The sequence below is a fragment of the Oryctolagus cuniculus genome, chromosome 3 (genome assembly GCF_051225735.1).
Source record: "Oryctolagus cuniculus isolate XC-2025 breed Fujian yellow rabbit chromosome 3, ASM5122573v1, whole genome shotgun sequence".
NCBI lineage: Eukaryota > Metazoa > Chordata > Mammalia > Lagomorpha > Leporidae > Oryctolagus > Oryctolagus cuniculus.
Window position 1 is genome coordinate 159,896,560 of NC_142869.1, and position 20,022 is coordinate 159,916,581.

At 37.9% G+C, this 20,022-nt stretch overlaps 1 pseudogene; it reads left to right on the forward strand.

Annotated features, from left to right (window-relative positions):
* The first annotated feature begins 720 nt into the window (after window positions 1-720).
* Window positions 721-7,673, forward strand: LOC127491547 (small ribosomal subunit protein eS27 pseudogene; annotated as a pseudogene).
* The last annotated feature ends 12,349 nt before the right edge of the window (window positions 7,674-20,022 follow it).

Genomic DNA, 20,022 nt, shown 5'->3' on the forward strand with positions numbered 1-20,022 from the left:
AGTACAAATCAATGCACTTTTCTTCAGTATTGGAATGTATAAGTTGTACTTAAACTAAATCTAATGTGTTTTAATATTTTTATGAATGTACATATGTGAACATGTACATATAAATACTAAATTATTGATTTCAAAGACTGTTTTTTCAGCTACCAGTTTATCTTAGGACAGGTTACTAAGTAGTCATTTGATCCAACAGAAGGCATCACTGCAAGGCACAAGCTGATCAACTGGTCCAAATGCAAAATTTCTATTTCAGCCTCAGGCTCCCTCTAGATATCTGCTTTCACCCAATCTCTGCTTACAGAACTACTCCTGACATAGCTTCTCCCAAGAGGGCAGGCACTGAGACAAGGAAGCTGTTCTCAACTCATTGCAAAGGCATCTATTCAAATAAAGTGGCTCCCTCACTACCACAAGTCCTTCCCTCACAGGACCCTGGCAGTCTGAATACTGCAGAAGCTTTTGGGCCAAGGTCCATGATTCCTTAGGCTCATGCTGCTGTAGCTGGAAGCTGCAGCCATGTTCAAAAATTGCAGTTGTAGGTTTTTGCAAGAAAAAAATAATCATTGAAGACAAGAATTAGCAAATAACATTTAAGGCACCCAGAAATGTTGAAAATGGGGCCTATCAGAAAAATTAGATATTTTTGCACCTTCTCTCCCACCTACATATGAGTTTTGAGTAGTGTTTTAGGGAAATTTGGATCTAATTTGAATCATGGTTGTATGACTCTGCACAAGTTATGTTTCTCATTTTGTCATTTGAAATTTGGTAATAAGATTCCTACCTCAATGAGTTATTCTAGAAATAAATGGAATAATATATCCCTTGCATACTTTAGCTCTTAATACATAAGGCTGATCCTCAATTATATCTTCGTCACCAAAGTAATCGAACAGCTCAGGCTAACATGGGTTCTAGGGCTATTTCCTCTTCCTGTTGCTATGTTGTATTTATATTCACTCATGCACTATGTTGGTTTCCTGAGAGGCACACCTAGTGGATAAGATTTCCTCCCCTTGGAGCTTATCTTACCGGAAGAGAGACTCAAGAAAGATGTGATGTTGTTTAAGAAGGAATGCTAGTTGATTCTCCTCCCTCTCCACCTCTTATGTGTGTCTTTTGGTGACACATTTCCAGTTTTTAATTCAACTCTGGATCCCTCTTAGCAGAGGTTACCGACATTGTTCAATATATTTTTAAATATAAAACACAAATAAAACAAACACTTTTATAATATCAGGAATGAAAACATTACTTAGATTAACTTTTTTAAAAATTAAATTTATTTTCATATCGAAGATATGACTACACTATAAAACTTTGTAAAGTATAAAAATAATAAGTGAAATCACCAATAGTCACTCTAACATACTGGTAATTTCTGGCAAATTTTTCTAACTTTTCTTCTATAGACTTTTTTTTACATCATTGTAATAATAACACTTGCAAATATTTGATCCTGCATTTTCACTTAAATATATAAGTAATTTCCATAGTATTTTTAATCCTATAGATATAATTTTAAACCTATTTTTAAGGCCACATAAAAATCTACCAACTAGATGTTGAACACTTTAACAATTTTCCCTGAGTTTTAACTCTTAAATTCAAGCTTTTGCTATTTGGTCACCTTATCAGAGAAGACTTTCCAGACTTCCTCCTAATTTATTCATTTACCTATTAATCAATTCATCCATTCATTAATTTATTGAGTATTACTTCTTACCAGGCACTGTATAGGGTTTGGAATACAAATTGGAGCAAAACAGACAAAAAGAGATTTGCCTTCTTGGAACTCATGCTCTGGTTGGGGGAGACAGCTATTAAACACACAGATAAGCAATTTGTATGACCTATTAGGAGGGAAAAGAAAGTACCACAGAGAGCAGAGAGGTGGAGAGGGTGTGTGCCACATGTTGGGGCTCTCGTAGGAGACAGAGTTAACCCAAGGAATCCTCAGGGGAAGGAAATTTCAGGCAGATTAATCATCTGCTACACATTCCGTAGAAAACCTGGTGTATTTGAGGAGCTAAGAGGTCACTGGGGCTGGGATAATTCCCTCCTCCACCAACATCCCTTGTGTATTCTTTGGTCTACAGCATCTAGCACCATTTGACATAAAACATGTTATGTATTTATTTTCTGTCCTCCTTCACTAGATTGTAAAATAAGAAAAGGAGGACTTTGTTTTGTTCACTGACAACACTACTTGCTGCAGTGCTTGGCATATGTTAGGTGTGTAACAGGTATTGTTAAACGGAAGAATCAGTGAGTGACTCAGAAACTTGGACCAGTGGAACCCATGAATATGTTGTAAAGTTTTTGTTTTTATTGTGCATATTGAGTTATGGTAAGGTCATCTTCAAGTGTTATTATTCTGTTCTTACCCTAGCACAATAGTCTATGACATCACATAGTGCAATTCCCATGTAAACAGCTGAGGCCTGTCGAGAATAAGTCATTTGGCAAACTCAAACAATCAGTAGGTGAAAGAGCCCAATCGGGAATCTCAGTTGCCAAATTGTCTTTCTATCATAATTTTGTCTTCCTCTTCTTGTAATTGAATTCAAATACATTCATTCTGGTTTTGATCATGAATTTATTAATGCATTTTAAATTTTTCTTTGTTTGGGCTGCTACTACTGGTTATGTTCAATCACTCTCTGGTTCTTCCAGCTGTAGATTTAATTTGGCTCCCTGTTCCTGTAGGAAATCCTCCTTTTAAACTGCTTAGGCTTCTTATAATCATACTAACTTTCCCATATGGGAGCAGTAAGATAATCAACCTCTCTAATCTTTGGTGTTCTTTACATAAAGCAGATAATAATGATATCTTTTGTCCTCTTAAACAAATTTAATAATATACATGATGTAATAGCATTAAAAACTGGCACATATGTTCAGGATATGCTCAAGCTGACTTACCTCAAACGGTAGAGTTAGAAACATACCAGGGGATTCCAATTCAATCCCATCAAGGTGGCATGTACCAATGCCATCTCACTAGTCCCAGTGATCAATTTCTGTTCACAATTGATCATAATGATAGGACTAAGAACCAAAGGGATCACATACACAAGAATAGTGTCTGCAAATACTAGCTGATAGAATAAAAAAGGGAGAGAACAATCCAACACGGGAAGTGAGATACACAGCAGACTCATAGAATGACAGATGTCCTAAACAGCACTCTGGCCTCAGAATCAGCCCTTAAGGCATGCGGATCCAGCTGAAAAGCCCATGAGAGTATTTCAGGCATGGAAAGCCAAAACACTTTGGAAAAAAAAAAAAACCTAAATGAAAGATCTCTGCGAGTGAGATCCCAGTGGAAAGAACGGGTCATCAAAGAAGGAGGTACCTTTCTCTGAAGGGAGGAGAGAACTTCCACTTTGACCATGGCCTTGTCTAAATATGATCAGAGTCAGTGAACTCAGGGTGCTTCCATAGCCTTGGCAGCTCATGACAAGAGCCTAGGGTGATTACTGAGGCCAGAAACAAGAGTGTCAATTTGTTCAGTCAACAACAGGAGTCACTGTGCACTTACTCCTCATGTAGGATCTTTGTCCTTAGTGTGCTGTACATTGAGGCTTAATGCTATAACTAGTACTCAAACAGTATTTTTCACTTTATGTTTCTGTGTGGGAGCAAACTGTTGAAATCTTTACTTAATGTATGCTAAACTGATCTTCTGTATATAAAGAGAAACGAAAATGAATCTTGATGTGAATGGAAGGGGAGAGGGAGTGGGAAAGGGGAGGGTTGCGGGTGGGAGGGACATTATGGGGGGGGGAAGACATTGTAATCCATATTCTGTACTTTGGAAATTTATATTCATTAAATAAAAGTTTAAAAAAATAAAAAAAAAACTGGCACATATGAGTAAAAAACCCCTAGCAAATGCAGCTATTATTGTTAGGTACTTTAAATATTGGTCCTCATAAGAGCAGTGACAAATAATATTACTTCTATTGTGAAATAGAAGACATTACATATAACTCAGAGTAGTGAAATGGTCTAGTTAATATGACACAGAAGTACCAATGGCCTGAACCTTCTCTTTTGAATCTTATCCTAGTTATCTTTTCATCAGAGCTCAGTAGGAAAAAAAAAAACTTACTTGTACTTATTTCTTCTTTACTAATTTTCAGAGAACTATAACTCAAGGAACTCTAGATGGCAAATAATATGGATTGATCAACAAATGAAAAGTAATGAAAAATTTCATATGTATGTCAACATGAATATTGTTCAGTTAATTATAATGTGTATGTACAATGGGATAACATGCAATTTTCAAAAAGAAGAAAGAACGATATTTATATGCCAAAAGATATCTAAAATAAAATTGTCTTATTTGGAATTTGTTTTGACCGTTTTCTAATCATATTGAGGGAAACTTGTGATTGATACATTAGAAGTATATTTTCCATCACATTTTACTTATTTATTTTGACTTTTTATTTGAAAGATTGAGAGAAAAAGAAATTTTTCATCCACTGGTTAATCCCCCAAATGTCCACAATGTCAGGGACTGGGCCAGGCTTAAGCAGGGAGCCAGGAATTCAATCTGAGTCTTCTGTGTGGGTGCCAGGAAGCCGCCACCTCCCAGGGTGCACATTAGCAGGAAGCTGGAACTTGAACAAGGCACTCAATAAAGCCTGGACTTGAACAAGGCACTCAATCAAGGATGTGAGTGTTCCAAGCAGCATACTCCTGTACCAAATGGTCACCACTGCATTTTATAAGGACTTCCTGTAGATATCTAAACTAATTAGTTTCCTAAGCATCTACTGGGTATGGAATTCAAAGAGATATGGGTTAAAAAAGCTATACATGATTAACCAACCAAATTCAAGGACACTATAATGTCATCAAGAAAAGAACCAGGAGAAGCCATCATGAAGCCATACATACTGAATGTAAAAATGATGTACAGTGCTATCAATATTTTGAGATTTTGCCTATTCTAGGCCTTGAACAGCAGCTCTGTTATAGTACCATAATCATAAACTTACAGAATAAAGATTTAATAACTGCAAAAAATTTTTGAGTTCAAGTAAATGTTTTATATTTTTTGCTTCTGCTCATCAACTAAATATATACAGACACTGCTACTATTATCTTCAACAGTGATCTTAAGAAGTTGGAAAAATTTGAAATGTTACTGAAAATCCATATGTGAACTTGACACTTTCTTTGTGTTGGCATTGAAGTCAGGCATTCTGAAATGGGACGTGAGTGTCCCAAGAGGCAGCTTAACCCTCTGAGCCACAACACTCACCTCCAGACTCTTTTATTATTAAAAAAGTTATAGTAAGTGAACAAAAAGATTTGACTTTTTTGTTTTCCATATTCAAGAACATAGTGTGTTAGTTTATTTTGGGTTTTCTTTTTGGACTCAAAATGCTGATTTATTCCTTATAATGCCTTCAGTTTCAAAGAGGTTACACGTTCAAGTGACAATATAGAAAATAGACTCTGGGAGGAGCCAGCCTGATGGTGTAGTCAGTTAAGCTACCTGTGACACCAGCATCTTATATGACCATATTAATGATTTCCTGTTTGTTGCTCTGCTTCCCATCTAGCTCACTCCCTGGTAATGAGCCTGTATAAGCAGTGGGAGATGGCCTCATTGCTTCAACCCCTAATACCATTATTGGAGACCTGGCTGAAGTTCCAGGCTCTTGGCCTTGGCCTACTTTAGCCATTTGGGGAGTAAATCAATGGATGGAAGATCTCTCTCTTTCTGTCTCCCTTTCTGTCTGTCTCTCTCTCTGTAAGCCTGCCTTTCAAATAAATAAATAAATAATTATTTATTTTTTTAAAAAGAAAATAACAGTGACATAACATATAAAGTGCTCACTTCAAAAAAACTTAGAAATTAAAAATTAAAAGTAAAATAAAAGAAAAAAAACTCAACAAAGAATTCTGTATTCAGGGAAGCTACATTTCAAAACTGAAGGTGAAGTAAAGATATGATCAGATAAACAAAACAGAGAATTGGTCATTTCCAGACATGCCTTAGGAGAAAAACTAAAGAAAATTCTTCAGATTGAAAGCAAGGGAATTCCAGACAGTAATTAGAATCCACACAAATAAAAAAGAACCCTGATAAGAATCATTATGTAATTACAAAAGGCAGTATTGGGGTCAGCACTGTGGCATAGCGGGTAAAGCTGCTGCCTGCAGTGCCGGCATCCCACATGGGCATCGGTTCGAGTCCTGGTTGCTCAATTTCCAATCCAGCTCTCTGCTATGACCTGGGAAAGTAGTAGAAGATAGCCCAAGTTCTTGGGCCCTTGAACCCATGTGGGAGACCTGGAAGAAGCTCCTGGCTCCTAGCTTAGGATCAGTGCAGCTCTGGCCATTGTGGTCAACTGGGAAGTGAACCAGATGGAAGACTTTTCTCTCTCTCTCTCTCTCTGCCTCTACTTCTCTGTAACTCTGCCTCTGCTTCTCTGTAACTCTGCTCTCAAATAAATAAATATTTAAAAAAGGCAGTATAAATGTGTTTTTTTCTCTCCTTTCTTAACTGACTTAAAAAGCAATTGCATAATACAGTACACTTATATACTAATACTATATATGTACATATGTACATATTACATATATAGTATATATGCATATGCATACTATATATAAGTATATAATATATAATATATTATTGGGCTGATATCATGTAGAAACATAATTTATGATAGGAATTTTAAAAGCCAAGAAATAAAATTTCCATATGATACATAATCTCATACTAGGCATATGTCCAAATAAATGAATTTATTATATCAAAGAGACACCTGCACCACATTTATTTAAGCACTATTCATGGTAGGCAAGAAATGGATTCAGTCTAGATATTTACTGATTTAATGAATGGATAAAGATTATGTGGTATATATATATAAAACTGTAATATTACACTGTAATAAAAAAGGAATTCTAACATTTGCAGCAAAGTGGATAGAATTAGAGATCATTATGTCAAGTGAAATAAAAAGACACAGAAAGACAAATACTACATGTTCTGTCTCACATATGGAAGTTAAAAATAGACAATATGAACTTACTAGAATTTGGAAGAATGAGAGTATCATATAAGATTGACTAAAAGGTTTCAAAGTAGGGTTAGATTGAAGTAATAAGCTCTTGTGTTCTAAAGCACTGTGGGATGACTATATTTCATAATAATACAGTATATGTTTTAGAAGAACAACTGAAAGATAGAGGCAGGTAGTTTCCAAGCACAAAGAAAACATAAGGAAATGGAAAAGCTAGTTGCCTGGATTGATTGGCTTATGCTACTTAAATGTGTTGAAATAATACACTGTACCCCACAAAAATGTACAAGTACTATATATTAATAAAAATATAAAAAACAAAACAATGGCCTTTCTGGAAGAGACAACCTACCCATGCGAGCACGTCTCTCACAACGGATCTCTTCTATCCCTCTCCAGAAGAGAAGAATGCAAGAAGCAGCACCTGGTGCAGAGCCCCAGTTCCTACTTCGTGGCTGTGAACTGCCCTGGATGCTATCAAATCACCATGTTTTTTAGCCATGCACAAATGGTAGTTTTGTGTGTTGGCTGCTCCACTATCCTCTGCCAACCAACAGGAGGAAGAGCAAGGCTTAAGAAGGATGTTCCTTCAGAAGGAAGCAGCACTAAAAGCACCCTGAATCAAGATAAGTGAGAAGCCTACCCAATAAGCACAGTTTGGATACATCCTGCTCACTGTCTCGCCTAACTGTGAGGAAGTTCCGGCCTCGTGTATTCAGGGACAATCAGAAGAGGGGCATCCTAGAGTCATTTGGGGCAAATTAAAAAGAGGAATGTTGAAAGCTCACCTGCACCAGACCCATCCTTCATAACTCTCACTACCACGACAACTGGCGACCACACAGGAGATACTGATGAAAACTGGTGCTATCATCTGTTGAAGGAAGTGAAGTTGACTACTCTTACATGTGATGCCCAGGCCAGAGAGGGGGAAAGTGCCTGTGGCCAGAGACCACTAGAACTGGGGAGCTGGAGAAGACCTTGGAGAAGAGATAAAAGAGCATTGTTTGGAAGAAGAATGTGTTCCATTTTCAAACATACGGTACGAGAATTTTCGAGAAACAGATTTCTACTTGGTCAGCTGGCACTGAAGTCGTTTACGTTTTACTTCTTTTGATGTGTTAACAATATCAAGGAAGAAAATAAACTGTGTGAATAAAGTGACTTCAGAAAAATTAAAAAAATTGTAAGAAAAAAGTAAAAGGATGGGAAAGATATATCATACAAACAGCAACCTCAAGAAAACTGGTGACTATACTAATATCAGACAAAGCAGACTTTAAATTTTAAAAATTACTAGAGATTAAATAAGATATTTTATAATTATAAAAGGGTCAATTAACCATGAATATACAGCAATTGTAAGTATATATACACACCTAAAAATAGAGCATCAATATACATGAAGCAAAAACTGACAGAAATGAAGAGAGAAAATATAATTCAGCTATTACCTAATAATTTCTTTAATAACCCAAGTTTAGTAATGAATAGAGATGCTAGTGTTGTGGTATAGTGGGTAAAGCTGCAGTCTAAAAACTGGCATCCTGTATGGGCATCTGTTTGTGTCCCAGCTGCTCTGCTTCTGATCCTGTTCCCTGCTAATGACCTGGGAAAAGCAGCAGAAGATGACCCAAGTACTTGGGCTCCTACTACCCATGTGGAAGACTTGGAGGAAGCTCCTGTCTCCTGGGTTAAGCTTGGCCTATCCCTGGCCATTGTGGCCATATTGGTAGTGAGCCAGTGGACAGAAGATATCTTCCCCTTTGTCTCTCCCTATCCCTCTCTGTGACTCTGTGTTTCAAATAAATAAACTAATATTTGCAAAAATGAGGAATAGAAAGGGTAGGTAGAAAATATATAAGAAAATAGAAGACTTGAACAACATTGTAAATAAATTTTATCTAAAAGACATGTGTATAAGATTCCACACAAATAATGGAGAAGATTCCTAGTAAGTGTTGTGTTTTTGAGCTGATCCAAATGGTCTAAAACTGACTATGCTGATGGTTGTACGAATCTGTTAATATACCAAAAAAGCATCGAGATGTACACATAAATGGGTAAATTGTGTGACATGTGAATTACATCTCAGTAAAGTTGTGTTTAAAAAACAAACAACAACAACAAAAAACCCTGAGCTGCACTTTCGAAAGTACCGATTTAATGGATTTGGTGTGGGGCAAGGGCCCTGGTGTTTGTTTATTTGCATTGTTTCACAAATGATTCTAGGGTTAAGAAATAGTCTACACGTTTGCTCTCCTGGGTAACCTAACTTACTGGGTACACTATAGCACAGTTAAACAGGTTATAGAAGAATGTGGAAGAACAGCAAAAAAATAGCTCAGTGACATCTTGAAAATTCACTCTAGACTCTTGCTTCTGGTCCTGGTCTGGCCCTGGGACAATAGCATCAGCAGCACCTGGGAATTTGCTAGAGATGCAAACTCAGACTGCACTCCAGACCTCCTGAATCACAGGCCACATTTTGCAAGGATCTTGATCATCTGTTAGAAGTTCAAAGTTTAGGCCGGCACCGTGGCTCACTAGGTTAATCCTCCGCCTCGCGGCGCCGGCACACCGGGTTCTAGTCCAGGTCGGGGCGCCAGATTCTGTCCTGGTTGCCCCTCTTCCAGGCCAGCTCTCTGCTGTGGCCAGGGAGTGCAGTGGAGGATGGCCCAAGTGCTTGGGGCCTGCACCCCATGGGAGACCAGGAGAAGCACCTGGCTCCTGCCTTCGCATCAGCGCGGTGCGCCAGCCGTGGCGGCCATTGGAGGGTGAACCAACGGCAAAGGAAGACCTTTCTCTCTGTCTCTCTCTCTCTCACTGTCCACTCTGCCTGTCAAAAAAAAAAAAAAAAAGTTCAAAGTTTAGGAAGCTCTGGTCTAGAGAATTTTGCATCAGAGAGAACAGCGTCTTCCCAAACTGGAGACACTGCTGCATCATGGCACCGTGACTGCTCACAGGATGCCATGACTGCCAGTGGGAGAGCTGGACCTTCACATTTGTCACTGCCACCATCTGAGATGTAAAAGGAATATTGGGTATTTTTTTATCTCAATTTGGGGTTGTCACCCTGACATTCATCCTTGAGAGGGCAGTGTCAGAATGGCCACCATGGGAGTTAGCAGGGAGGAAAATTGCATCTTCATGGTACACTTATATGATTTCAATCAATACAGCACTTTAAGTGCATTCCTTTCTAACCTGGTTTCACCCCTAGGTCACCTGGGTTGCTCAAGAATGAATTTCAGGTCTAATGCAAGGGAAATCATTTTTTTTTTGTAAGTCATATAATACTGGAGTTATCTGTGATAGGACTCTGTCTGCCTACTTGATTAATCTTACATCAATATTTAACTGTTTTCTGCTATCGACAACTCTAAAATATGGTTCATTGTCCTTTTTAAATAAAATTATATAGTCCATTGTGCCATACTTTTGTCAGTATGTTCATACTTAAATATATTTTATATTAATTTCATATTTATCAGTCTTGGCTTTTGACAGCAAAAAAAGTCTATATCTAATCTGTTGTCCATATTTACATAATATGCAGTACATTGAAAGCCAGTGTTCTCTAGATATTTGTTGAATTCAAATGAAGTGATAAGCAGCAGTGAATTAGAGATCACAAAATATGTTGTACTTTGGGGTACTAGGCACAGATATATTATTTACTGCCTAAGAAATTGTAACTTCTCTGAAAGTAGTATAGGCTTAGCACAGACTTTTTGAAAGTGTCCAGCTGAAGTGGTGCCAGGGGACGAATAGCAGAAATCTCCAAGTGATGTGAGCAAATATTTCACCCATATGCTGTATGTTTGACTTACATCTTGATCTTCCACCTACTGGTTCACTCCCCAAATGCCTACAACAGCCACAGTTGGGCCACACTGAAGCCAGGAGCCAGGAACTCCAGGTCCCCCATGTGGGTGGGAGGGATTCAAGTATTTGGGCCATCATCTGCTGCTTTCCAGGTGCATTCACAAGAAGCTGGGTTGGAAGAAGTAGACAGGACTCAATCCCAAGCACTCCACTATGGTTTGCAGGTATCTTAAGGGTTGTATTAAAGTGCTGTGCCAGAATGCTTGCCTTACCTTCAACTTACTGAAAACAGACTTTCTCATAACTCTGTTACCCTTGGGCCTGAATGGAAAATACAGAAAGAGGTGAGGGAGAGAAGAAATAAGGTATTTGTGACTAATCATTAGTGACTAGGTTAGAGGGGACTGAATTTTCCTGACTGGGTGGATTCCTTCTGTTTCCTAGTTTAATAATTAATCACAGATAAATAAGAAGAGATTTGCACATTGAAATCAAATGCTGGTTTGATACTTCCCTATTCTTTCCTTAGGTTGACCTTTGGCCCACCCACTGTGAAAAGATACTCTCAATGCTCCCACAAAGCCCTCTTTTCCATCAGCTGTGGTTTTGTCTCTCATTGCCCTTAACTGGACTTCTTGTGGGAGCAGCCTGAAGTTGCCGCTTGGAGACTTCTTCATAAAATTACACCCTTTCTTGGCTTCATCTCTCTCTCCCTGTTCTGCTTCTCCCATTCTACTAGGAAATTTTTCCTGTGGACACTTTCTTAAAAAAAATCAATTGCACATGAAAATTCATCTTAGAATTTGCTACTGGGGAAATTGACCTCAGTCCCATTTACTCTCCAAATGCTTAGAGACAAACTGTATATATAAAAATGGAGCTTGCCTTTTGCCTGAAAGCAATATCAGGGACAAGTCAAAAACCCAAGTTGAAAAAACACATTCAGCATGGGCCACAAAGTACTAATTTCTCCTAATATTTCGGAGCTGTTAAGCAAATCAATATTAAAACACATGGTCAGAAATCTACCAACAACAGATGCTGGCGAGGATGTGGGGAAAAAGGGACACTAACCCACTGTTGGTGGGAATGCAAACTGGTCAAGCCACTATGGAAGTCAGTCTGGAGATTCCTCAGAAACCTGAAGATAACCCTACCGTTCGACCCAGCCATCCCACTCCTTGGAATTTACCCAAAGGAATTTAAATTGGCAAACAAAAAAGCGGTCTGCACCCTAATGTTTATTGCAGCTCAATTCACAATAGCCAAGACCTGGAACCAACCTAAATGCCCATCAACGGTTGACTGGATAAAGAAATTATGGGATATGTACTCTATAGAATACTATACAGCAGTATACTAAACTGATATTCTATAAAACAAAAAAAAGAAATTATCAATTCCCAACTTGACTCTCACTGGGATTAAACATGACAATAGGTCTGATCTGATTTCATCATCATTTAAAAAATCATCTATTATTTCTCACTTTATGTTTCTGTGTGGGAGCAAACTGTTGAAATCTTTACTTAATGTATGCTAAACTGATCTTCTGTATATAAATAGCATTGAAAATGAATCTTGATGTGAATGGAAGGGGAGAGGGAGTGGAAAAGGGGAGGGTTGCAGGTGGGAGGGACGTTATGGGGGGGAAGCCATTGTAATCCATAAGCCGTACTTTGGAAATTTATATTCATTAAATAAAAGTTTAAAAAAGTCAAAAAAAAAAAAAAAAGAAGAAGAAATTAGCAATTCCCAACTTGACTCTCACTGGCATTAAACATGACAATAGGTGTGATCTGATTTCATCATCATTTAAAAAATCATCTATTATTTTTCACTTTATGTTTCTGTGTGGGAGCAAACTGTTGAAATCTTTACTTAATGTATGCTAAACTGATCTTCTGTATATAAAGAGAATTGAAAATGAATCCTCATGTGAATGGAAGGGGAGAGGGAATGGGAAAGGGGAGGGTTGCGGGTGGGAGGGACGTTATGGGGGGGGAAGCCATTGTAATCCATAAGCCGTACTTTGGAAATTTATATTCATTAAATAAAAGTTAAAAAAAAAAACACATGGTAGAAGGACATGAGCAAACAGAACAAAGATGGTATGAATGGCTCAGTTTCTTTTAAAACAGAAGGAATTATTATTAAACTGATAATGAGATACCATTTTTACATTACTCAGATTGGAAAACACTTTACAAAATATTAAAATAGTGTTAGCTTGGGTATAGGGAATTAAGTTCTCTACATTCTTTTTGAGCCATTGTGGCTTAGTGGGTTAAGTTTCCACTTGGGATGCTGGCATGCCAAACCAGAGTATCTGGTTCAAGGCCTGGCTAATCTACTTCCCAGTTGTACCTAGGAAGTAGAGGATGATGTCCCAAGTACTTGAGTTCCTGCCACATCCTTTGGAGTACTGGATGGAGTTCCTGGTTCCTGGTTCCTGGTTCCTGGTTCCTGGTTCCTGGCTTCAATCTGGACCAGCCCAGACTATTATGGCCATCTGGGGAGTGAAACAGCAGATGGAAGCCCCCCCCCCCCACTCTTTTTCTCTCTCTCTTTGTCATTATGACTTTAAAATAAATACATGAATATTTTTAAAACATTTGGAGGAAGTGCTATTTGCATTTAATTTCTGTGAGTTAGCAATTATCTATTACATTTTAAAGTGAACATGTCTTACCTTTTCAACCTGATTTCTTTCTCTCTCATTTTTATTTTTAAATAAAAATAGTTCTGTAATACCAGTTATCACTGTGAATTTTATCTATTTACTCTTATTGTCTGTTTCCTCCTGCTAGGATGCATACTCCATGCAAGTACACACTGTTCTGTGCAGTTTACTTGAATATCCCCCATGGCTAGAACAGTGCATGGCATGTAGTACATGGTCTATTAACATTTGCTAAATTTTTGAATTAAGTAATTGGCACCTATGGTATCGTTTGAGAAGCCCAGTGAGTCCAGAGTATTTTCTCAATATCCTTCTGTGGTGTCTGAATTCTCACTTGGGCAATCTGTGAAAAAATTGAGGGAGACTATTAAAACACACTAACATTGTTTATTATGGGTTGAACATCCCTAATTTGAAAATCCAAAGCCCCAAATTCCAAACTTTTTAAGTGTCAACATGACACCACCTACTCTTGTGTGACAGGCCATAGTCAAACGCAGAAGACTAGACATCCAAGCTATGTATTTGAGGTATATGTGAAACACAAATGAATTTTGTTTAGACTTGGAACCCCCCTATTTTTTTTTAAAGATTTATTTTATTTATTTGAAAGGCAGAGCTACAGAGAGGCAGAGGCAGAAAGAGAGAGGGGGGAGAGAGAGAGAGAGAGAGAAAGAGAGAGAGAGGTAGGTTTTCCATCCGTTGGTTCACTCCCCAGATGGTCAAAATGGCCAGAGCTAGGCCGATCCGAAGGCAGGAGTCAGGAGCTTCTTCCAGGTCTCCCATGTGGGTGCAGGGGCCCAAGGACTTGGACCATCTTCTACTGCTTTCTCAGCATACCAGAGAGCTGGATCAGAAATGGAGCAGCCGGGTCTCGAACCAGTGCCCATATGGGATGCCAACACTGCCACAGCACTAGCCCAGCACTCACCTTATTATCTATATTAAAATATTGAAAAATAATCCAAAGTCTGAAATACATAGAATCCTAAGCATTTCAAATAATGAATATACAACATACATAGTAATATATAAAATAATATATTTATGTGCTTGTTAAAGTAGAAATATGTAATATAAACTATTACAGCATAAACATTCCAACACAAATAAATTAAGGAATTGGAGCAAGAGAGAAGTTCATCCTAACTGGGGCAGTAGGCAGGAAAGATCAGAATCATGAAGTAAAATTGACTGAGTTGCAAACAAGTGAAGTTAGGCCCTGGCTATAGTTTGGGGAGCTTGCTTGTATGGTAGAGATTAAGCTAAGGGGATTCTTATGATAGGAGTACAGTAGAAGAAACCAGAATAAAAAGTCAAAACAGGCATGGTGTTTATAGAAAATACCAAGCAGAGAGGTGAAATACAAGCTACAGAGGAAAATTGAAGACATCAGAATGGAAGAGCAGGCAGATGCAGTGGGTTTTAGCAAAATCCAGGGGAGATCAACAGCCTCAGAGCTTAAGTGCAGAAGGAATCATGGAAATTCACAACATCATTTCTGGGCAAGGAAGACAGGGATGTGAGGTAACAGCAAATTTAAGCAGGTATATGACAAAATCATGAGGATTCCCCAATTTTGCCACTATTAGGAATTTGGAAGGGCACAGAATTGAGGTGGGGAAAAATCTCCGTGTCTTCTGAGAGTTCACTACTCCATGGCTCAATGATGTCTGGAACTATGCTTGACTGTACAGAGCAACACTCACTACAAGAGATCCAGAATTCCTTTTTTTTTTTTTTTTTTTAAGATTTATTTATTTGAAAGGCAGAGTTGCAGAGAGAGGAGAGACACAGAGAGAGATCTCCCATCTGCTGGTTCATTCTCTAAATGGTCGCAATGACCAGGACTTGACCAGGTTGACGCCAGGAGCAAGGACCTTCATCCAGATGTCCCACGTCGGTGCAGAGGCCCAAGGACATGCACCATTTTCTGCCGCTTTCCCAGGTGCATTAGCAGGGAGTTCAGCTTCTGAACTGAACATCCATATGGGATGCTGGCATTGCAAACTGTGGCTTTAATCTTCTGTGCCACAAAGCCTGCCCTGAGATCCAAGATTCTTCAGTGCAGTATGGTAAAAACTTCTGATTTGGCTTCTTGGTTCCAGCCACACTTCTTTCTGCACCTTCTAGTATTTTCTCTTACTTAAATTTTTAAACTTTATTTTTGAAAATGTATTCATTCTTTAATCTTTTTAAAAATCTTATTATTAGTAGTAGTATTACTTTGTTAAAGGTAGAGAGAGAGATTAGCTTCTAAAATGCCTGTAACAACCTGGGACTGGGCCAATAGCTGGGAGCTAGGATTTAAATCCAGGTTTCTCGCTTGGGTGGCAGAGACCCAAGGACTTGAGCCATCACCTGCTACCTTCCAGGGTGTGGAATTGGGAGCACAGCTGGGTTTAGAACCAAGACACTCCAATAGGGAATTTGGCTGTTCCAAGCTGTTTCTCAACTGCTAGGACAAATGCCCATCTCTGAAAATTTACTTTAAATCTTTAAATCTATCCAGTAATATCTCACATATCACTCAGGTAGCCGTCAATGGAGCGTATCTCTTCAGCTGAAGAGTCTTCCTGGATTTACCTCATTGGTTGTTTTCTTCACTGGACATGCTGAACCAGTCCTCCAGGCGTTCTCCAATGAAGGAGAAATGGTTCAGAAATCTGAATCAAGGGGTGAGGGTGATGTTTGCACCATCTGAGGTTAAAAAAAAAGTTGAGAGGCATCTGTGGAATGGAGTTAATACTTGTGCCTACCTCAAGGGATATTAGAATTAAATGTGTGAGTATGTGAAGAGAGAGAACAAGGGAGAGAGAAGAAGGGAAGGGAAAGAAAGACTATTTGACTCTCTTAGATTTAGAACTGAAGTGTTCTTTGCCCTGGTTTCTCATTGTGCTTTCCGTCACTAAAATTTCTAGGCCATTATTAATGGCCCCAGTCTTCACCCATGCCTTGTGTTTGTCTGATACCATCCTTTGACAAGTCTGACCTTAAGTTAATCACTGCTGGAGAAATCAGATGGTATGATATATTAACCAGGAAATGAGACCCGCCACAAATCAAACTTCCATCTAATTTAGGTAAAATGTTTGTCTCTTAGTTTAAAGGACTTATTTCAAGTTCTTAAGTCTCATGATATGGAAAGTAAAAACTCTGATTAGTACTTCCATTTTCCTGATCAAAACTCAGTAAATTAAGTTAAAACATTAAGCATAATTTAATTGCCAGGCCAACACTTCTAAGCCTTTGGGGTATATGAACAAAAAAAAAATTTGTTGGGTAAAATTAAAAAAAAAAAACAAAGCAATCATTTTGTTAAAGTTGTCTAAATCAACAGCAGACAGATGATTTAAAGGAGAGAGCATTGTACCAGAGTCTAAATGCATACCTTTGAAAGTGGTTAGACTGCGTGCTTTAGTTGCTTTTTTCTTCAAATGATGTTGATGATCAATTATACAAGTAGATATCATCTACATAGCACACGAGACCATTAAAATATTTAGTCTCTCTTTTCTAGAAAATGTCTTTAAATGCCATAATTATTTACTGATAATCTTTAAATGATTTTATAATCATTCATTGATTATCTAGATTTTAAATATTTGGTAGAAATTGCTTTCTGTTATCAATTTCTCAATGAAATTTTAATGAAAGAATTGCTATGTTTATTTCAGTATTCAAAATTTTATAATAAAATCATACATTTGGTTTAGGATAGTAATGAAAGTTACTTATGGCTGTAGATTTTGCATATCAATAATTAAAAGTAACAAGTGAATAACAGCATTTTTTGGGTCAAAAATAAACATCTATTAAGTTGCTAAGATACTAGTTAGAGGCAACCCTGGGACACTCATTGTCCTGTGACTATGTTCACAACTGAGCACGTGCCCTTTGAAGTTTCTCTTCAATCTTTTTTGGTTATCTTTCCATCTGTCTGTTCTAGGTTGTTTTGCTTTGTTTTAAGGGAAAAGAGTAGATTTTATAAAGATTGTGTACCATCCCCTAACCACATACTTGGTTCAAATGTTGTAGAATCTCTGAAGCAGGTGACTATTCCTCGGTATTTTCTTTTCTTTTTAATTTTCATTTTATTTGAAGAGCAGATACACACACACACACACACACACAGAGATCTTCCATCTGCTGGTTCATTTCCCAAATGCCTGCATCAGCAAGGGCTGGGCCAGACCAATCCAGGAACCTGGAACTTGCCCCAGTTCTTCCACATGGATGGCAGGTAAGCACTCTGATATGGAATGTGGGTGCCCCAAGCAGTGTTTTAATCTCCATGCCAAACACCTGCTCCATACTCTTGATTGTTTTCACAGTTGATTTCCCAGGTCCTCTCAGAGTTCCTTCCTTTCCTGTGTCTTCTCCCAAGTGGTGAGTCTCTGGAACACTTCCCTTCTGTCATCAACTAGCCAAATTCTTAGTATCTCTAGCACCAAGTTCATATCTCTTATAACACAGGTGAGAATGAAGGGGCACCTGTTTTGTTCTGTGCTTGGTGAGAGACAAATACAAGTGTCTGGCTTGTCATTCATCAGGGCGAATGTGCCCCAGTTGTTATGGATTAAGTGTACGTGAGTAGATGGGCAGAGAGAACATGAATAATGAATGCGATTTTAGTACACTAAAAATATTTGTTTGTATATAAGGAACATATTTCATATATTCAGTTTTTTATTTTTTTAAACTTTTATTTAATAAATATAAATATCCAAAGTGCAACTTTTGAATTATAGTGGCTTTTCCCCCCATAACTTCCCTCCCACCCACAACCATCCCATCTCCCACTCCCTGTCCCATCCCATTCTTCATCAAGATTCATTTTCAATTATCTTTATATACAGAAAATCAACTTAGTATATACTAAGTAAAGATTTCAACAGACTGCACCCACAGAGACACACAAAGTATAGAGTACTGTTTGAGTAGTAGTTTTACTGTTAATTCAGTTTTTTGGAAAGATTTATTTATTTATTTGAAAGGCAGAGTTCACACACACACAGAGAAATAAAAGAGAGAGAGAGAGAGAGAGAGAGAGAGAGAGAGAGAGAGAGAAATATCTGCTGGTTCACTATCCAAATGGCTACAAGGGCTGGAGATGGCTAGTCTGAAGCCAGTAGCCATGAGCTTCCTAGGGTCTTCCACATGGGTGGCAGCAGTCCAAGCACTTGGGCCATCTTCTGCTGCCTTTTTAGCACATCAGCATGGAGCTGGATCAGAAGTAGAGTAGCTAGGGCTCAACCAGCACACAAATGGGCTGATGACATCACAAGCAGTGACTTTACCTGCTACATCACAATGCTGGCCCCAACAGTTTTAAGAACATAATGATACTCCCCCCCCCTTCCTGTCTTATTTTAGTTTTTTCAATGACATACTTTCAAGCTACTTTATAATCACAAATCTAATCCTCTGCTAAATAAAGAATCCAACAATAGTAAGTGGAAAAGCCACTGTTCTTCAGGAGTATAGACAAGAGCTATAAACAACAATCAAATCTCAAGATGTCGATTTCACTCATACACATTACATTCTTAACTCTGTATTAGTTATCACAAATCACAGAAAACATAAGATATATGTCTTTTTGGAACTGGCTGATTTCACTAAGAATATGGTCTCCAATTGCATCTATTTAGTTGTAAAATATTTCATTCTTTCTAAGGCTGAGTAGTAGTCCATTGTGTTTCCATTCATAAGCTGATGGACATCTGTGTTGATTTTATATCTTAGCTATTGTGAATTGAACTATAAACATGGGTTACTGATAACTCTTATATATGTTGATGTTTTTCCTTTGGGTAAATTCTTTTAAGTGGGATGGTTGGGTTACATGGAAGATATATTTTCATATTTCTGAGGAATCTCCCTAATGTCTTCCATAATGATTGAACTAGTTTACATTCCTACGAACAGTATATTAGGGTACAATTCACCCCACATCCTCACTGGTATTCTTTGCTTGTTGATTTCTGTATGAGAGCCATTCTAACTGTGATGAGGTGAAACCCCATTGTGGCTTTGATTTTCATTTCCATGATGGCTAGTGATCCTGAACATTTTTTCATGTTTCTGTTGGCCTTTTGAATTTCATCTTTTGAAAAATGGATTGCTTTGTTGTTGTTGAGTTTCTTGAGCTCTTTATATATTCTGGATATTAATCCTTTATCAGTTGCATAGTTTACAAATATTTTCTCCCGTCCTGTCAGTTGCCTTTTCACTTTTCCTGAGTGTTTCACTTGCAGTGCAGAATCTTCTTAGCTTCATGTAGTTCCATTTGTCTATTTTTACTTTTATTGCCCATGCTTCTGGGATATGTTCCAAGAAGTCTTTACCTGTGCCAATGTCTTGCATTATTTCCCAAATGTGTTCTAGTGATTTGATGGTATTGGATCATAGATTTAGGTTCTTGATCATGGAATAATTTCTGGC